This window comes from Hyperolius riggenbachi, chromosome 5, assembly GCF_040937935.1.
Source record: "Hyperolius riggenbachi isolate aHypRig1 chromosome 5, aHypRig1.pri, whole genome shotgun sequence".
Classification (NCBI taxonomy): Eukaryota; Metazoa; Chordata; class Amphibia; order Anura; family Hyperoliidae; genus Hyperolius; species Hyperolius riggenbachi.
The window spans coordinates 387,774,856-387,790,531 of record NC_090650.1 but is presented as its reverse complement, the minus strand read 5'-3'; the positions used below and the strand labels follow the sequence as shown (position 1 = coordinate 387,790,531).

At 48.8% G+C, this 15,676-nt stretch overlaps 1 protein-coding gene across 3 annotated transcripts in view; it reads left to right on the top strand.

Annotated features, from left to right (window-relative positions):
* STK3 (serine/threonine kinase 3) overlaps positions 1 to 15,676 on the top strand; it is a 308,764-nt gene that overhangs the window by 162,721 nt on the left and 130,367 nt on the right. The window lies entirely within an intron of this gene.

The following is a 15,676-nucleotide window of genomic DNA, read 5'->3' as shown; positions in this document are numbered from 1 at the left end:
CGGCCCCCTTGAAGTTTTCCACATTTTGTCACATTACTGCCACAAACATGCATCAATTTTATTGGAAATCCACGTGAAAGACCAATACAAAGTGGTGTACACGTGAGAAGTGGAACGAAAATCGTACCCAATTCCAAACATTTTTTTTTACAAATAAATAACTGGAAAGTGGGGTGTGCGTAATTATTCAGCCCCCTGAATCAATACTTTGTAGAACCACCTTTTGCTGCAATTACAGCTGCCAGTCTTTTAGGGTATGTCTCTACCAGCTTTGCACATCTAGAGACTGAAATCCTTGCCCATTCTTCTTTGCAAAACAGCTCCAGCTCAGTCAGATTAGATGGACAGCGTTTGTGAACAGCAGTTTTCAGATCTTGCCACAGATTCTCGATTGGATTTAGATCGGGACTTTGACTGGGCCATTCTAGCACATAGATATGTTTTGTTTTAAACCATTCCATTGTTGCCCTGGCTTTATGTTTAGGGTCATTGTCCTGCTGCAAGGTGAACCTCCGCCCCAGTCTCCAAGTCTTTTGCAGACTCCGAGGTTTTCTTCCAAGTTTGCCCTGTATTTGGCTCCATCCATCTTCCCATCAACTCTGACCAGCTTCCCTGTCCCTGCTGAAGAGAAGCACCCCCCGAGCATAATGCTGCCACCAGTGGTGCTCACCGCCAGGTCGTGATCACGCTTACGCGTGGATTCACGACCATTTTGACGCATTCCGCCTCGGACACGCTAAGCCGTGAATAGATTTTCAACCACGAAAATCTGCTTCGGCTACGCGTGAATGCGGACAAATCCGCATTCACGCTCGTGAAACCCGGCGCTGAAGTCGTGGTTTGCGGAAATGCGTCAAACTATGCGGAAGTGACACATTGCAGGCCAATCAGAGTGCCCCAGCCAGGCCCTAGCAACCAATCACAGGAGGGGAGCTATGCCCTCCCCTCCTGAATATAAAGCGGCGGCCATGATGGAAAAGCTCTGTCCTTGCTAGACTGTGGTGCTGAGAGGATTATCTCCAGGCCATTGTTGTTTGAGCAAGTGCATTTATTGTGTTAAAAACCAAGCGTTTTTTTTTGCTAACACTGCTCTTATACTGTACACAGTTAGCTAGTCAGTGAGTGATTGCTGTAGTTAGGTGTAGTCAGTGTAGTGTAGTGGGAGTGTGGGAGTCTAGTGATTATTTAACTGTGTGTAGTGCTGTGCAGGCAGGTTCAGTGCTGCAGTGTAGTGGGAGTGGGGATTATCTGTGTGTAGAGTGCAGGCAGGCAGGTTAGTGCAGCTGCAGTGTCCACTTGTATATTCCAGTGACAGTTTATACACTTGTACTATTTGCAGGCAGCCAGTCACACCGCCGGCGCCGCCACTCTCTGCCAACGCTGTTCATTCATTCTGTCAGTGACCTTGTGCCGTGCCCAGTGCCCACTGCTCGCTCGCTGGCATATGAGCATCTCATTACACAGTGTGACATCCTTGTGTGCCCACTGCATCCTTCAGTGACCTAGTTGTATATCCAGTGCCCACTGCTGTGCCCACTGCATCCTTCAGTGACCTTGTACTGTGGCCACTGCATCCTTCAGTGACCTAGTTGTATATCCAGTGGCCACTGCTGTGCCCACTGCATCCTTCAGTGACCTTGTACTGTGCCCACTGCATCCTTCAGTGACCTTGTACTGTGCCCACTGCATCCTTCAGTGACCTAGTTGTATATCCAGTGCCCACTGCTGTGCCCAGTGCATCCTTCAGTGACCTTGTACTGTGGCCACTGCATCCTTCAGTGACCTAGTTGTATATCCAGTGGCCACTGCTGTGCCCACTGCATCCTTCAGTGACCTTGTACTGTGCCCACTGCATCCTTCAGTGACCTTGTACTGTGCCCACTGCATCCTTCAGTGACCTAGTTGTATATCCAGTGCCCACTGCTGTGCCCACTGCATCCTTCAGTGACCTTGTACTGTGGCCACTGCATCCTTCAGTGACCTAGTTGTATATCCTGTGCCCACTGCATCCTTCAGTGACCTTGTACTGTGGCCACGGCATCCTTCAGTGACCTAGTTGTATATCCAGTGGCCACTGCTGTGCCCACTGCATCCTTCAGTGACCTTGTACTGTGCCCACTGCATCCTTCAGTGACCTTGTACTGTGCCCACTGCATCCTTCAGTGACCTAGTTGTATATCCAGTGCCCACTGCTGTGCCCACTGCATCCTTCAGTGACCTTGTACTGTGGCCACTGCATCCTTCAGTGACCTAGTTGTATATCCAGTGGCCACTGCTGTGCCCACTGCATCCTTCAGTGACCTTGTACTGTGCCCACTGCATCCTTCAGTGACCTTGTACTGTGCCCACTGCATCCTTCAGTGACCTAGTTGTATATCCAGTGCCCACTGCTGTGCCCACTGCATCCTTCAGTGACCTTGTACTGTGGCCACTGCATCCTTCAGTGACCTAGTTGTATATCCAGTGCCCACTGCTGTGCCCACTGCATCCTTCAGTGACCTTGTACTGTGCCCACTGCATCCTTCAGTGACCTAGTTGTATATCCAGTGCCCACTGCTGTGCCCACTGCATCCTTCAGTGACCTTGTACTGTGCCCACTGCATCCTTCAGTGACCTTGTACTGTGCCCACTGCATCCTTCAGTGACCTAGTTGTATATCCAGTGGCCACTGCTGTGCCCACTGCATCCTTCAGTGACCTTGTACTGTGCCCACTGCATCCTTCAGTGACCTTGTACTGTGCCCACTGCATCCTTCACTGACCTAGTTGTATATCCAGTGCCCACTGCTGTGCCCACTGCATCCTTCAGTGACCTTGTACTGTGGCCACTGCATCCTTCAGTGACCTAGTTGTATATCCAGTGCCCACTGCTGTGCCCACTGCATCCTTCAGTGACCTTGTACTGTGGCCACTGCATCCTTCAGTGACCTAGTTGTATATCCAGTGGCCACTGCTGTGCCCACTGCATCCTTCAGTGACCTTGTACTGTGCCCACTGCATCCTTCAGTGACCTTGTACTGTGCCCACTGCATCCTTCAGTGACCTAGTTGTATATCCAGTGCCCACTGCTGTGCCCACTGCATCCTTCAGTGACCTTGTACTGTGCCCACTGCATCCTTCAGTGATCTTGTACTGTGCCCACTGCATCCTTCAGTGACCTAGTTGTATATCCAGTGCCCACTGCTGTGCCCACTGCATCCTTCAGTGACCTTGTACTGTGGCCACTGCATCCTTCAGTGACCTAGTTGTATATCCAGTGCCCACTGCATCCTTCAGTAACCTTGTACTGTGCCCACTGCATCCTTCAGTGACCTTGTACTGTACCCACTGCATCCAGTAATTCATTACTAGCAACATGTCTGGCAGGGTTTCACGGGGTGAGAGGAAAGGGAGTTCAATTGCCTCAGCCTTCTGGGACTGCTCCACGTCCAGGGAGAGGACGCCCAGCTGTACGTGGTCGTGATGCAGCAGAAAGGGGGGCAGCAAAGCCTGGGCCGAGTCAGCGGACGCCATTGTCCAAATATTTTAAAGTTTCTGGTCCCCGTGTGGTGGTTGAGCAAATGGAACCTGACGTACTCATGGACATCATGACTTCCTCCCAGACCTCTACTGTGAGCACCACTCCAAGCAGCAGCAGCAGCCAACGTCCCACGCTTGTTGTGACATCCACCCCAGCACCCACTGGTCAGCAGCCCTCCCAGGATGACAGCGTTCTGTCCCTCAGTCCGGCTTCTGGGAACCTGCTGATGCAAGAAGCTCAGGACTTACTGGGGACTGATGTGGCAGAGATTGAGATCGGGCCACAATCACAAGCGTTGTTGAGTTCTGGTGATGAAGAAGAGGGGTCTGTGTCTGGGGATGTAGGGACAGAAGAGGAGGCGGCGGAGTCAGAGGAAGAGCTGGATTATGATGATGCTGCTGATGATGACGACGTTGTGGACCCTAACTATGTGCAGCCTGCTGAGTCCGTGGAAGAATGGTCAGAGGCAGAGCAGGATGACGAGTCACCTCGGCCTAGGCAAGGATATCGCCATATGTCAGGCAGGGGCAGGGGCATCGGCAGCAGTGGGCATGGAGGAAGTAGACAGGACACTGCTTCAGCCGGCACCACCACCATGCAACCCCCGGCAACTACTACCACACATTGTTCCGCTGCACCCTCTGCTAGTGGGGGCCGCAGTAAATTAAAGTCACCAGTGTGGGATTGCTTTGAGGAATGTACTGATGACAAAAGGTATGCTGTGTGCAGGTTATGCAGCAAAAGATTGAGCCGTGGGAAAAGTCTGAGCAAGATGGGTACCTCATCCCTCCAGGGCCACCTGAGAAGCCGCCACTGCCGCGAGTATGCGGAGTTTAAGAGGAAGCAGGCACTGCTGGCAGGTGTTCCTAAGAGCAGAAGGCCCATCAGCGCAGCAGCATCATCCCTCCCTCAGGGTCGTGAATCCCCCACAGCAGCAGCAGTAGTAGCACGCAAGCGCTCTTCCACCTCGGCTACTCAGGACACAGACATTGAGGCTGGCAGCCAGTGTTCGTCTCTCTCCTCTGTCTCCCCTGCATCCCAGCGTCGTCAGACCCTGCTGAGCGACACCTTTCAGGGTCTGACCAAGCCTCTGCCTCCAAGCCACAGGCGGATCCGCAAACTAAATGGCTTGCTGGCCCGGGCCATGGCATCACAGCTGCTTCCCTACTCCCTGGTGCAGGAGGGGAGCGCCATGCGGACGCTGCTCCAATTTGGCATCCCCGAGTGGCAAGTCCCCAGTCGCCACTATTTCAGCAGGAGCGCGATCCCAGCACTCCACAAGTTTGCGGTGGAAAACGTGGCCCGTTCCCTGGACTACTCTGTGGGCAAGCGGGTCCACGTGACCATGGACTCGTGGAGTAGCAGATTTGGGACAGGTCGCTACCTGTCCTTTACGGCCCACTGGGTGACACTGATGGAAGGGAGGGAGGACAAGAGCGCATCAGTCCAGCTAGTGGTGCCACCACGCGGGATCAGGGGGGATGCAGAAGGGTCCTGTCACGACACTCCCTCAGCACCCGGAAAGCAAGCCCGCCTCGGCAGCAGCAGCGCCAAGCCTCGGCACTGCCAAGCCCTTTTAAAATTGGTGACCCTGGGTAAGGAGAGGCTTACGGCCACCAACGTCCTGGCCGCCCTCAGGAAGCAGGAGCGGAGGTGGCTGACCCCCAGAGGCCTGGAAGTGGGGTATGTGGCAGCAGTGCAGCAGGGAAACCTCCAGCACATCCCCTGCTTGGCCCACGTGCTCAATCTTGTGGTGCAGCGCTTCTTGCGCACCTACCAGGGGATGAGCGAGCTGCTGCAGGATGCCCGGGCGGTGGTACGCTTTTTCCGCCTGTCAGCCACTGCCTCTGCACTCTTGTCCACCTTACAGCAGCAGTATGGAAGGCCACAACACCGGATGATCATCGACATGCCAGTTCGCTGGAATTCGACTCTGGCCATGTTGGAGCGGCTGTGTCAGCACAGGCTGGCTCTTAGGGCCTACATGCTAGACCCAAGTGTCCCCAGCAACCAGCAAGTCCCCATGATTACTGCCACTCAGTGGACACTGATGCAGCAAGTATGCCTGGTGCTGAGTCCCTTCCTGGAGGCAACCAAGATGGTCAGTGAGGAGCGGGCCTCTGTGTGCCAGTGGGTGCCCTTGGTTTGTCTACTGGAGCAGGCAATGGACAATTTAATTGAGCGTGGGGATGAAGCCCTGAGGCAGTTGGAAGAACAGGAGCAGATGGCAGCACAGTCCAGCTCAGAGGAGGGCTCACAGCAGGTAGTGGAAGAGTTGGAGGTCCCTAACCTGAATGAGGAGGAGGAGGAGGAGGAGCAGAGTGCAGCAGGCGTTGTACGTGGATGGCGGTTTGAGGAGGACAACGACATGGCACAGGAAGAGGACAGGCATGCGTTATGGGACAATGGCGAGGACGAGGAAGATCTTGCTGGCAGGGCCCACTTGTTTCCCATGGCTGTGCACATGTTGCGCTGCCTTCGCAGGGACCCCCGGGTGATCCAGATGCGTTCAAGGGAGGACATCTAGATTACCTTGATGCTTGATCCCCGTCTGAAGGGGAAGCTGGGAGACTTAATGACGCCATCCACCACCGAGCAACGCACAAGGGAGTTGAAGGAGGCCCTTGTGCGCAGACTACTGGAAGCATTCCCCCAGCCTTCCACCCCCACTGTAACTGCTCTGCCAAGCCAGCAAGAGGTGCCTGCCATTGCCACTAGCAGCACAACAACAACCACCACCAGCAGCAGCAGCAACTGGCGCCCCGGAGACCTGAAGAGCCTAAGCAAGAGCCTGTATGCAGTGCAGCAGCCCAGAACAGAGGTGCCCGCCACAGCATCCACCACCAACCAGCACAAGCAACGACTGACCACCATGGTATCTGACTATATGGGGTCATCCAGCGGGCTCAATGACACCGACAGCCCCGTGGACCCCTTGGAGTACTGGGTCAAGAGACTGGACATCTGGAGCGAGCTTTCCCAGTACGCCCTGGAACTCCTATCCTGCCCTCCTTCCAGTGTCCTCTCAGAGAGATGCTTTAGTGCGGCCGGTGGCGTGGTCACAGAGAAGCGCTCTCGGCTCTCCCACGCCTCTGTGGACAAACTCACCTTCCTGAAAATCAACCAGGCTTGGGTGGAAGGTGAGTTCCTGGCCCCTATTGTCGGACACAGGGGGACATGAAGTGGCTGCTGCATGTGCTGTTGTTAACTATGCCTGCCTTTATAAAGACATTTACTACCTGCCTAGTGCCTACCTTGGTTAATTTTTTGGTGTTATGGTACTACTACCAGTAAGTTGCCATGGTCCTCCTTCTGAGCTGCTGAACTGACCGCCCGCTTTGTCCTCCTGACTCAGTCGCTACTACACTCTGCGTTCACACTGCCCGGGTCGCCGGGTGCATTTAATTTTTTGGCCAGCACTATGACGCTGTGCTACTACTACTGTGCTGCTGCTGCTGAACTGACCGCCCGCTTTGTCCTCCTGACTCAGTCGCTACTACACTCTGCGTTCACACTGCCCGGGTCGCCGGGTGCATTTAATTTTTTGGCCAGCACTATGACGCTGTGCTACTACTACGCTGCTGCTGCTGCTGAACTGACCGCCCGCTTTGTCCTCCTGACTCAGTCGCTACTACACTCTGCGTTCACACTGCCCGGGTCACCGGGTGCATTTAATTTTTTGGCCAGCACTATGACGCTGTGCTGCTACTACTACCACCAGTATGTTGCCGTGGTCCTTCTGTGCTGCTGAACTGACCGCCCGCATAGTCCTTCTCCTGACTCAGTCGCTACCACCACTGCACTCTGCGTTCACACTGCCCGTGTCCACTGACAACTCTGCTGCGATGTCATTGCTAATTGCTGCAAAAAAAACAAAAAAAAAATTACAAAAACCTCTCTGGAGCCTTTTTGCCGTCAGCCACTCATCCTCCTCCAGCGGTACCTTCGCCGCCAAGTGCCATTGGAACTCGCCTTCACCTCTTTGACTGCTTAACGCGTATATCTCTTTTTAAAACCACTTATTACCAATTAATAGCCCCATTTAAAGTGTTGATTTCACTTTAAAATCCATTTTCTCTAGAAAAAATTTTTTGGGGGGAATTTTTTATGTTGAAGTTATGTTGCCCCTTATCACCTCGATAATCCATGCTATTTGGGGGACTGTAGCATGTATGGGGGCTTTGTTATTAACGTTAAAAGAAAATCCGCCTCCGGGCGTGAATCCACGCGTGATTACGCCATTCACGGGAAAAAATCCGCGTGGTTGCGTGGACACGGACGAAAATCCGCATGCGGCGGGGCCGAATGCGGATTTTTTTTTGCAACGACGCGTATTGCCGAATTCGTGGATGAGGCACATCTGAGCATCCCTGGCTGCCACCACCATATTTGACAGTGGGGATGGTGTATTCAGAGTGATGTGCAGTGTTAGTTTTCCGCCACACATAGCGTTTTGCATTTTGGCCAAAAAGTTTCATTTTGGTCTCATCTGACTAGAGCATCTTCTTCCACATGGTTGCTGTGTCCCCCACATGGCTTGTGGCAAACTGCAAACGGGACTTCTTATGCTTTCTGTTAACAATGCCTTTCTTTTTGCCACTCTTCCATAAAGGCCAGCTTTGTACAGTGCATGACTAATAGTTGTCCTATGGACAGAGTCTCCCACCTGAGCTGTAGATCTCTGCAGCTCGTCCAGAGTCACCATGGGCCTCTTGACTGCATTTCTGATCAGCGCTCTCCTTGTTCGGCCTGTGAGTTTAGGTGGGTGGCCTTGTCTTGGTAGGTGTACAGTTGTGCCATACTCCTTCCATTTCTGAATGATCGCTTGAACAGTGCTCCGTGGGATGTTCAAGGCTTTGGAAATCTTTTTGTAGCCTAAGCCTGCTTTACATTTCTCAATAACTTTATCCCTGACCTGTCTGGTGTGTTCTTTGGACTTCATGGTGTTGTTGCTCCCAATATTCACTTAGGCAACCTCTGAGGCCCTCACAGAGTAGCTGTAATTGTACTGACATTAGATTACACACAGGTGCACTCTATTTAGTCATTAGCACTCATCAGGCAATGTCTATAGGCAACTGACTGCACTCAGATCAAAGGGGGCCAAATAATTATGCACACACCACTTTGCAGTTATTTATTTGTAAAAAATGTTTGGAATCGCGTATGATTTTCGTTCCACTTCTCACGTGTACACCACTTTGTGTTGGTCTTTCATGTGGAATTCCAATAAAATTGATTCATGTTTGTGGCAGTAATATGACAAAATGTGGAAAACTTCAAGGGGGCCGAATACTTTTGCAAGCCACTGTATTTGTATTTTTTCTATTCAATGTCATGACTGTACAGTGTCTTGTATCTCTTATGTATATTTGTTCCCCATTCCTTGTTTGTACTATGTACAGCGCTATGGAAGATGTCGGCCCTATATAAATAAAAAATAATAATAATAATAATGATCGCTCTGCGATCACAGCAAAATGCTGCCGGTAACGAGTTTAGCGATTTGCCGCTAATCTCGAATCACTCGCAATCGGTGGCAGTGAGATCCCTGCCCTAGGGTTAATATTGCGCTGGTGCTTCGGCGGTTAGCGAGAATCACCCACTAATTGTCCTAGTGTGAATGGGCCTGAAACTATCATAATAATAGCTGAGAAACAATCCCCTGGCCACTGAAAATGAGCTCCTCCATGAGGCTGGGCTTTAAACACCAGCGTATCACGGCCCTCATCTTCCTGCAGATAACACTTCCAGTGTTGGTATTATTGAATAACTTTTATGAGCTAGCTGCTGAGATATCTGAGCGTGGAAGCATTCCAAATGAAATAAATATCAGCTCTCTGAGTGCTGGTGTTCACTGATTACCCAAATGATTAACAGATCCTGGAGCTGGGCCCTCTCAGTGACTTATCCTAGGTCAGTGACATACAGAGCGAGGAATGCGCCACATTCACATGCAAGGGGCAGACATCTTGTGTTCCGTGTGGGGAAATCCAGGCTGGATAGCAGAGGGGGGGATCTGTGCACCATCACTTCAAGGCAGACCGAGGTGGAGAGGGTTTAACCCTTTCCCAGCCACTAAATTACTGGCAGTTGTCAGCATCGGCTTTATAGCTCGCAGGAATGTCTCTTCTGCCCTCTCGACCATCTCAGGTTTAATAGGGGTGAAAGTACTTCTTTATTGCATGCTTTATTTACCTGAAAAAAAAAGAGACCAAATAGGTGCAGTAACTTTCCAGCGTACATGTCAATAACGTCTCTATAGAGACATTCTGGATGAGATGCAAATATTTCCAAATTCATGCAGGATTCTGATAATTTTTATGCAAATATATGCAGCTTGAAAATGGACCAATCAGTATAAACCTTGGTGGGACTTGATTGGTCCATTTTCAAGCTGCATGTATTTGCATAACAATTTACACACTCCTGCATAAACTCAGAAATATTTGCATCTCATTGATCATCCCTAGATTCTGATTGGCTGCTCTTGACAAATGCTCTGCTTTACACTTGTGTTGCGTCGGTCTTGCTCAGTTTTTCTTGTCTTCAATTGGAACTACAGGATTGCACAACATAAAATTTGACACGGTTCTCCCCCTTCCTTGTTGACTTTACAGTTATTTAAGGCCGTATTTGCATCTCAGGAGTCTATAGGCACTATTTCTGGTTCTCTTAAAGTGGGATTATACTCTAAAAAAAACTATAATTTTAGTAAAAACTTAGTTACATAAAAGAATATTTGAAAGCATTCCCTGTGTGTAAAAACACAAACACCAGCTTTGTCATGGAGGAGTGGAAGAGGATTCCAGTGGCAATCTGTGAAGCTCTAGTGAACTCCATGCCTAAGAGAGTTAAAGGGAACCTAAACTGAGGGGGATATGAATGTTTCCTTTTAAACAATACCAGTTGCCTGACAGTCCTGCTGATCTCTTTAGCTGCAGTAGTGGCTGAATCACACACCTGAAATAAGCATGCAGCTAATCCAGTTTGACTTCAGCCAGAGCACCTGATCTGCATGCTTGTTCAGGGGCTGTGACTAAAGGTTTTAGAGATGCAGGATCAGCAGAAGAGTCAGGAAATTGGTATTATTTTAAAAGGAAAAATCCATATCCTTCTCAGTTTAGGTTCCCTTTAAGGCTGCTGGATAATACAGGTGGGCACACTAAATATCGACACTTTGGGCAGAATTTTGGCATTCTCCATTTAGGGGTGTACTCTTATCTATTGCCAGTAGTTTAGATATTAATGGCTGTGGAGTTATTTTGATGGGACAGAAAATTTACACCGTTATACAAGTTGTACACTGACTACATTACATTGTATCAAAGTGCCATATCTTCAGCAGGCACGTGAGGGGGGGCTCTAAATTCCCATAAAAAGGCCCCTTTGGCTGTAAAAACAAAGCTTCGCCTCGAAAAACATAAGCTCCACCCTTTCCTGCAGGGAACTCCGCCTACACCCGCAGGAAGCTCCTTCCCATCTGGGACACTTTGGAGTAAAGAGGTGCCATACAGGAATCCTAGTGTAACCATCCCCACAGCAGTGTGGGAGCAGGTAAGATAGTGCCTCTCTGAGAGCAGTGACCTCTCCCTCCCCTAACATCCACAGTGACCTCTCCCTCCCCTAGCATCCACAGTCACCTCTCCCTTAACCTTGCACCCACATGGACCTTTCCCTCCACCTAGGACCCATACTGACCCCCCCCCCCCCCCCCAGCATTAGCACTGCAGTGATCCTGCCTCCTCTAGCACCCACACTGACTCCTCCCCCAGCAGCTACATTGACTTTTCCCTCCCCCAGAAGCACCCTTCCTGTCCCCAGCAGTACCCTTCCTGTCTCCAAGCAGCACCCACAGTGACCTCCTCTAGCACATAAACTGACCTCTCCCTCCCGCAGCACCCCCAGTGACTTCCCCTTCCTGCAGCACCGACACTGACCTCTACTTCTCTCAACATCCATCCCCCCCCCCCCCCCCCATAGCTGGCACCCAGTATTCACGCTTACTTGGTCTCAAGTACCTGCACCCAGGCCTACATTTCACCCAGTACTTACACCTGCACACAGCCTCCACATGGCCCCCACTATCTGCACCAAGCACCCACTTAATCAGAACCTGCACCCATAGTACCTGCATTTAAAACACATGTAATCCCCAAAGTCCACCCATAGCTAGCACCCAGTACAGGCATGGCGCCAAGTATTCGCACCCATGTCACACCCAGTACCTGCACCCACATGACATCCAGTACATGGACCCAGATCTCAAATGGCACTAAGTACTTGCAATCAACACCCACATGACACTCCATACCCACCCATAGCAAGAACCCACATGATACTCTGTACTCACAACCAGAACCCACATGGCACCCAGCATCTGCATTCAGCACCCACATGACAACCAATACCCCCAGCCAGAAACCAGGAGGGAGGTGTGTGCGTGGGAGGGGGGGGGGGGGGGGGGAGCTGCGCTTTGCAAGGACCCTTTGAATTTGAGCACCTTCACTTGAGGACCTGCACGGCCCTATATAGATAGATATATATATATATAGATAGATAGATAGATAGATAGATAGATAGATAGATAGATAGATAGATGTGTATATATATTTTAACCACTTTATCCACCACTACAGTATATCTACGTCCTCTCTGACTTCATCTAAGTCACGAGGACGTAGACATACGTCTTGTAGCTGAAGCACAAATGCAAGATTGGGCCTTCCTCCTGTGCACACATGCAACACTAATTGGTGAAAGTGAATATATGTTCCCTGAACCAATAAGATAGATTTTTTTTTTACCATTAAAAATACTTTTATTTTCTAAGTTCATATTAAAAAATAAACACTGTAACATTATTTCAGAATTATTATTATTATTATTATTATTTATTGAATTTATAAAGCGCCAACATATTACGCAGCGCTGAATCAAATATCTTCACCATAAATTGTAACAGGAACATAATTTAAGTTTTGTAATAAGTGGTAGCAATAGCCAGACAAAATTTGTGGGTTTTTTTTATCTGCAATAGCGTTTTTTATTTTTAAATGGGAATTGGTAAAACTGAGAAATAATGTGTTATTTCCCCCCCTTTTCACATTAAAATGCAGAGAAAACTAAATTTGAGGTAAAAAATGCCATACAATGCAAGCCTAGTTTGTCTGGAAAACAATATATTTTTAATTTAGATGTCATGAGTATGGATAAAGTTATTGCTGATTAAATAGGGACATAGCTAAAATGTCAAAACTGCTCTGGTCCATAAGGGGGAAACAAGGTCTGAATGCGAAGTGGTTAAGGCATTATGAGGTAAGCAGGATTACCCTTCCAAGCAGCAACAGACATTCAGTTTATGATTGCATAAAGTGCAACGGCCTTTGGCAATCTCTGGGGTCCTTTGAAGTGGGCAATCATTAATACAGCTGAGATCTGTAGGGTTTTTATTCACTGTGTATTTCTCCTGCTTTAAGTATACAGTGTAGAGTTACACAGGCAGGACTATATGGCATTAAACCCAGCTAATTGTATTCTAATTGGGTTTAAAGTTATTTTGGGAATGACTCGAATTAAGCTCTTTCCTTGTTTACAGAAGATATTATCGTTTTTTTTTTCCTTTTGGTTTTTCCTGTTCTGTGGTTCAGGTTACGGGTTCTCTATACTTAGCTATGGAACACAGAGTCAGAGGAATAAACAGAGAGAGCTACGTATATGTGGCTCCTAAGCTGTACCGTTCATATGTAAAATAACACAAGTGATGGCTGTATACAAACATCAACACACATTTTTAGCACTAATATTAGTAATACCGATTTATAATTCTTACAAAATATGCTCATATTAAAGCCTTTTTCATACGGCAGACTAAACTCAGCCTAGGTGGCCATTGAGGGTTGTTTTGACCTGGAATCTAGCATGTGTACAGGAGTACGTATTGTGCCACAACGCATAAAATATCAGTAATTTTGAATTGCCCATATTTTACTATGCAGTACCCATTCTTCCTAGAATCCTTTGCTAAAAACCAGGTCTGAGGAGTTGGAGTCATTTTTGGGTGCCTGGAGTCGGAGTCTGGAATAAATGCACCGACTCAAACTCCTAATGAATTTAAACTGTAATGAACATAGAAAATATGATAAAATGTTCTATTTCTCAGATAATAGTCATAAATTATATATACAGTAATAGCTCTGCTTAGCCCACAAACCTGAAATAAACCAATCAAAAATAGTTACTTGTGCTGCTTCAATAAAGCAGTCCCCGTATTTTTAAAGTCAGATATACATATCTGATTGTGACTGTACAGTATATATGATGTGTACACGGGAATCTCTTATACATACTAAATAGCATCTACAGTATGCTGTAAGAATAATACAGTGGCTGAATAGTGTAATGGTTAAGGGCTCTGCCTCTGACACAGGAGACCTGGGTTCGAATCTCGGCCCTGCCTGTTCAGTAAGCCAGCACCTATTCAGGAGGAGACCTTGGGCAAGACTTTGAGTCCGCCAGGAGAAAAGCGCAATATAAACCTTCTGTTCTGTTAATGCTGGGTACACACATTACGTTTTTTCTGCTATTCGATTGATTTTTCGATTGGTTTTTCCGCTCGATTCTCTTATCTTTTCTTATCAATTTCCGTTCAGTAGGAGACCTTGGGCAAGTCTCCCTAACACTGCTACTGCATATAGAGCATGTCCCAGTGGCTGCAGCTCTGGCGCTTTGAGTCTGCCAGGAGAAAAGCACAATATAAATGTTCTGTGTTTGTGTGATGTGTCACTAATAGAGATGGTCAATGAGATGGAAATAATTCTGCGCTGATGCTGGTTTATGCAAATGTATGCACTCTCTTTGCTCATGAAATCAAATAATTTGATATGTTGTTAAAATTTGGTTTGGTGTCTACGATTTAAATGGTACCTGAGAAGGATGAAAAGAAAAGTTTTATACATACCCCTGGGGCTTCCTCCTGTCCCCTTCAGGCTTATCAGTCCCTCGCTGTCCTCCTTCGCCACCTGGATCTTCGGCTATGAGTCCCGGTAATTTAGCCAGTCAGCACAGTCTGGCTGCGTTCTTCTTCCACAGCCAGGAGCATTCTGCATCTGCGCAATAGTGCTGCGCCGGTGTAGTACGTTCCTGGCAGCGGAGTGTGTGCCCGACTGGCTCAAGTGCCTGGACCCATAGCAGAAGATCCAGATGGCGGAGGAGGACAGCGAGGGACTGATTAGCCTAAAGGGGGCTGGAGGAAGCCCCAGGTATGTATAAAATGTTCATCTGTCTCAGGTTTACTTTAAAGAGAGTCTGAAGCGAGAATAAATCTCGCTTTAGACCTCATAGATAGCAGGGGCATGTGTGCCTAACAGCTTAACGGGGGTCCCTTCACCCACAAATCCCCTCCGTGCAGCGGGGGAGCGCTTCCGCATTGGGGCAGGGCTAACCGCCGCAGCCCTGCCTCATGCGCGTCTATCAGACGCGTACCTCCGCCTCTCCCCCGCCCCTCTCAGTCTTCCTTCACTGAGAGGGGCGGGGAAGAGGCGGCGATGCGCGTCTGATAGACGCGACTAGAGGCAGGGCTGCAGCCGTTAGCCCTGCCTCCAGGAAGAGATATTTCACGACCAACTTTGCGACCAAATCTTGTGGGGGTGGGTTTGGGGGTGAAGGGACCCCCCCGTTTAGCCGCGGGATAGCGGCGTTTTAGCAGGGGCACACATGCCCCTGCTAACTATGAGCTCTGAAGCGAGATTTATTCTCGTTTCAGAGTCTCTTTAAGTTACACATTAGTATGTACTATACTCTACATATGCACTCCCCACAGAGCTGCAGGGAATCCACTGAGAATGTTGTGCACATTGAACACAGAGGTGTTGTCTATCACCCATAAACCTGGTTCAGATTATACATGAAGAATGTGTAATGGAGGAGGAATCCCCTCATTCTCCTGCAGAGCAGGGGTGCTCGGATACCCATTTTTAAAATCCGAATTGATTCGGATCCGAATCGGATATCTGAATCTGAACTATTTGGTATCCGAGTAAACGCTCAATGCCAATGGTCTCTGGTCCTTAAAGAGGAACTGTCGCGAAAATCTTAAAATTTAAAACCTATACAAATAAGAAGTACATTTCTCCCAGAGTAAAATGAGCCATAAATT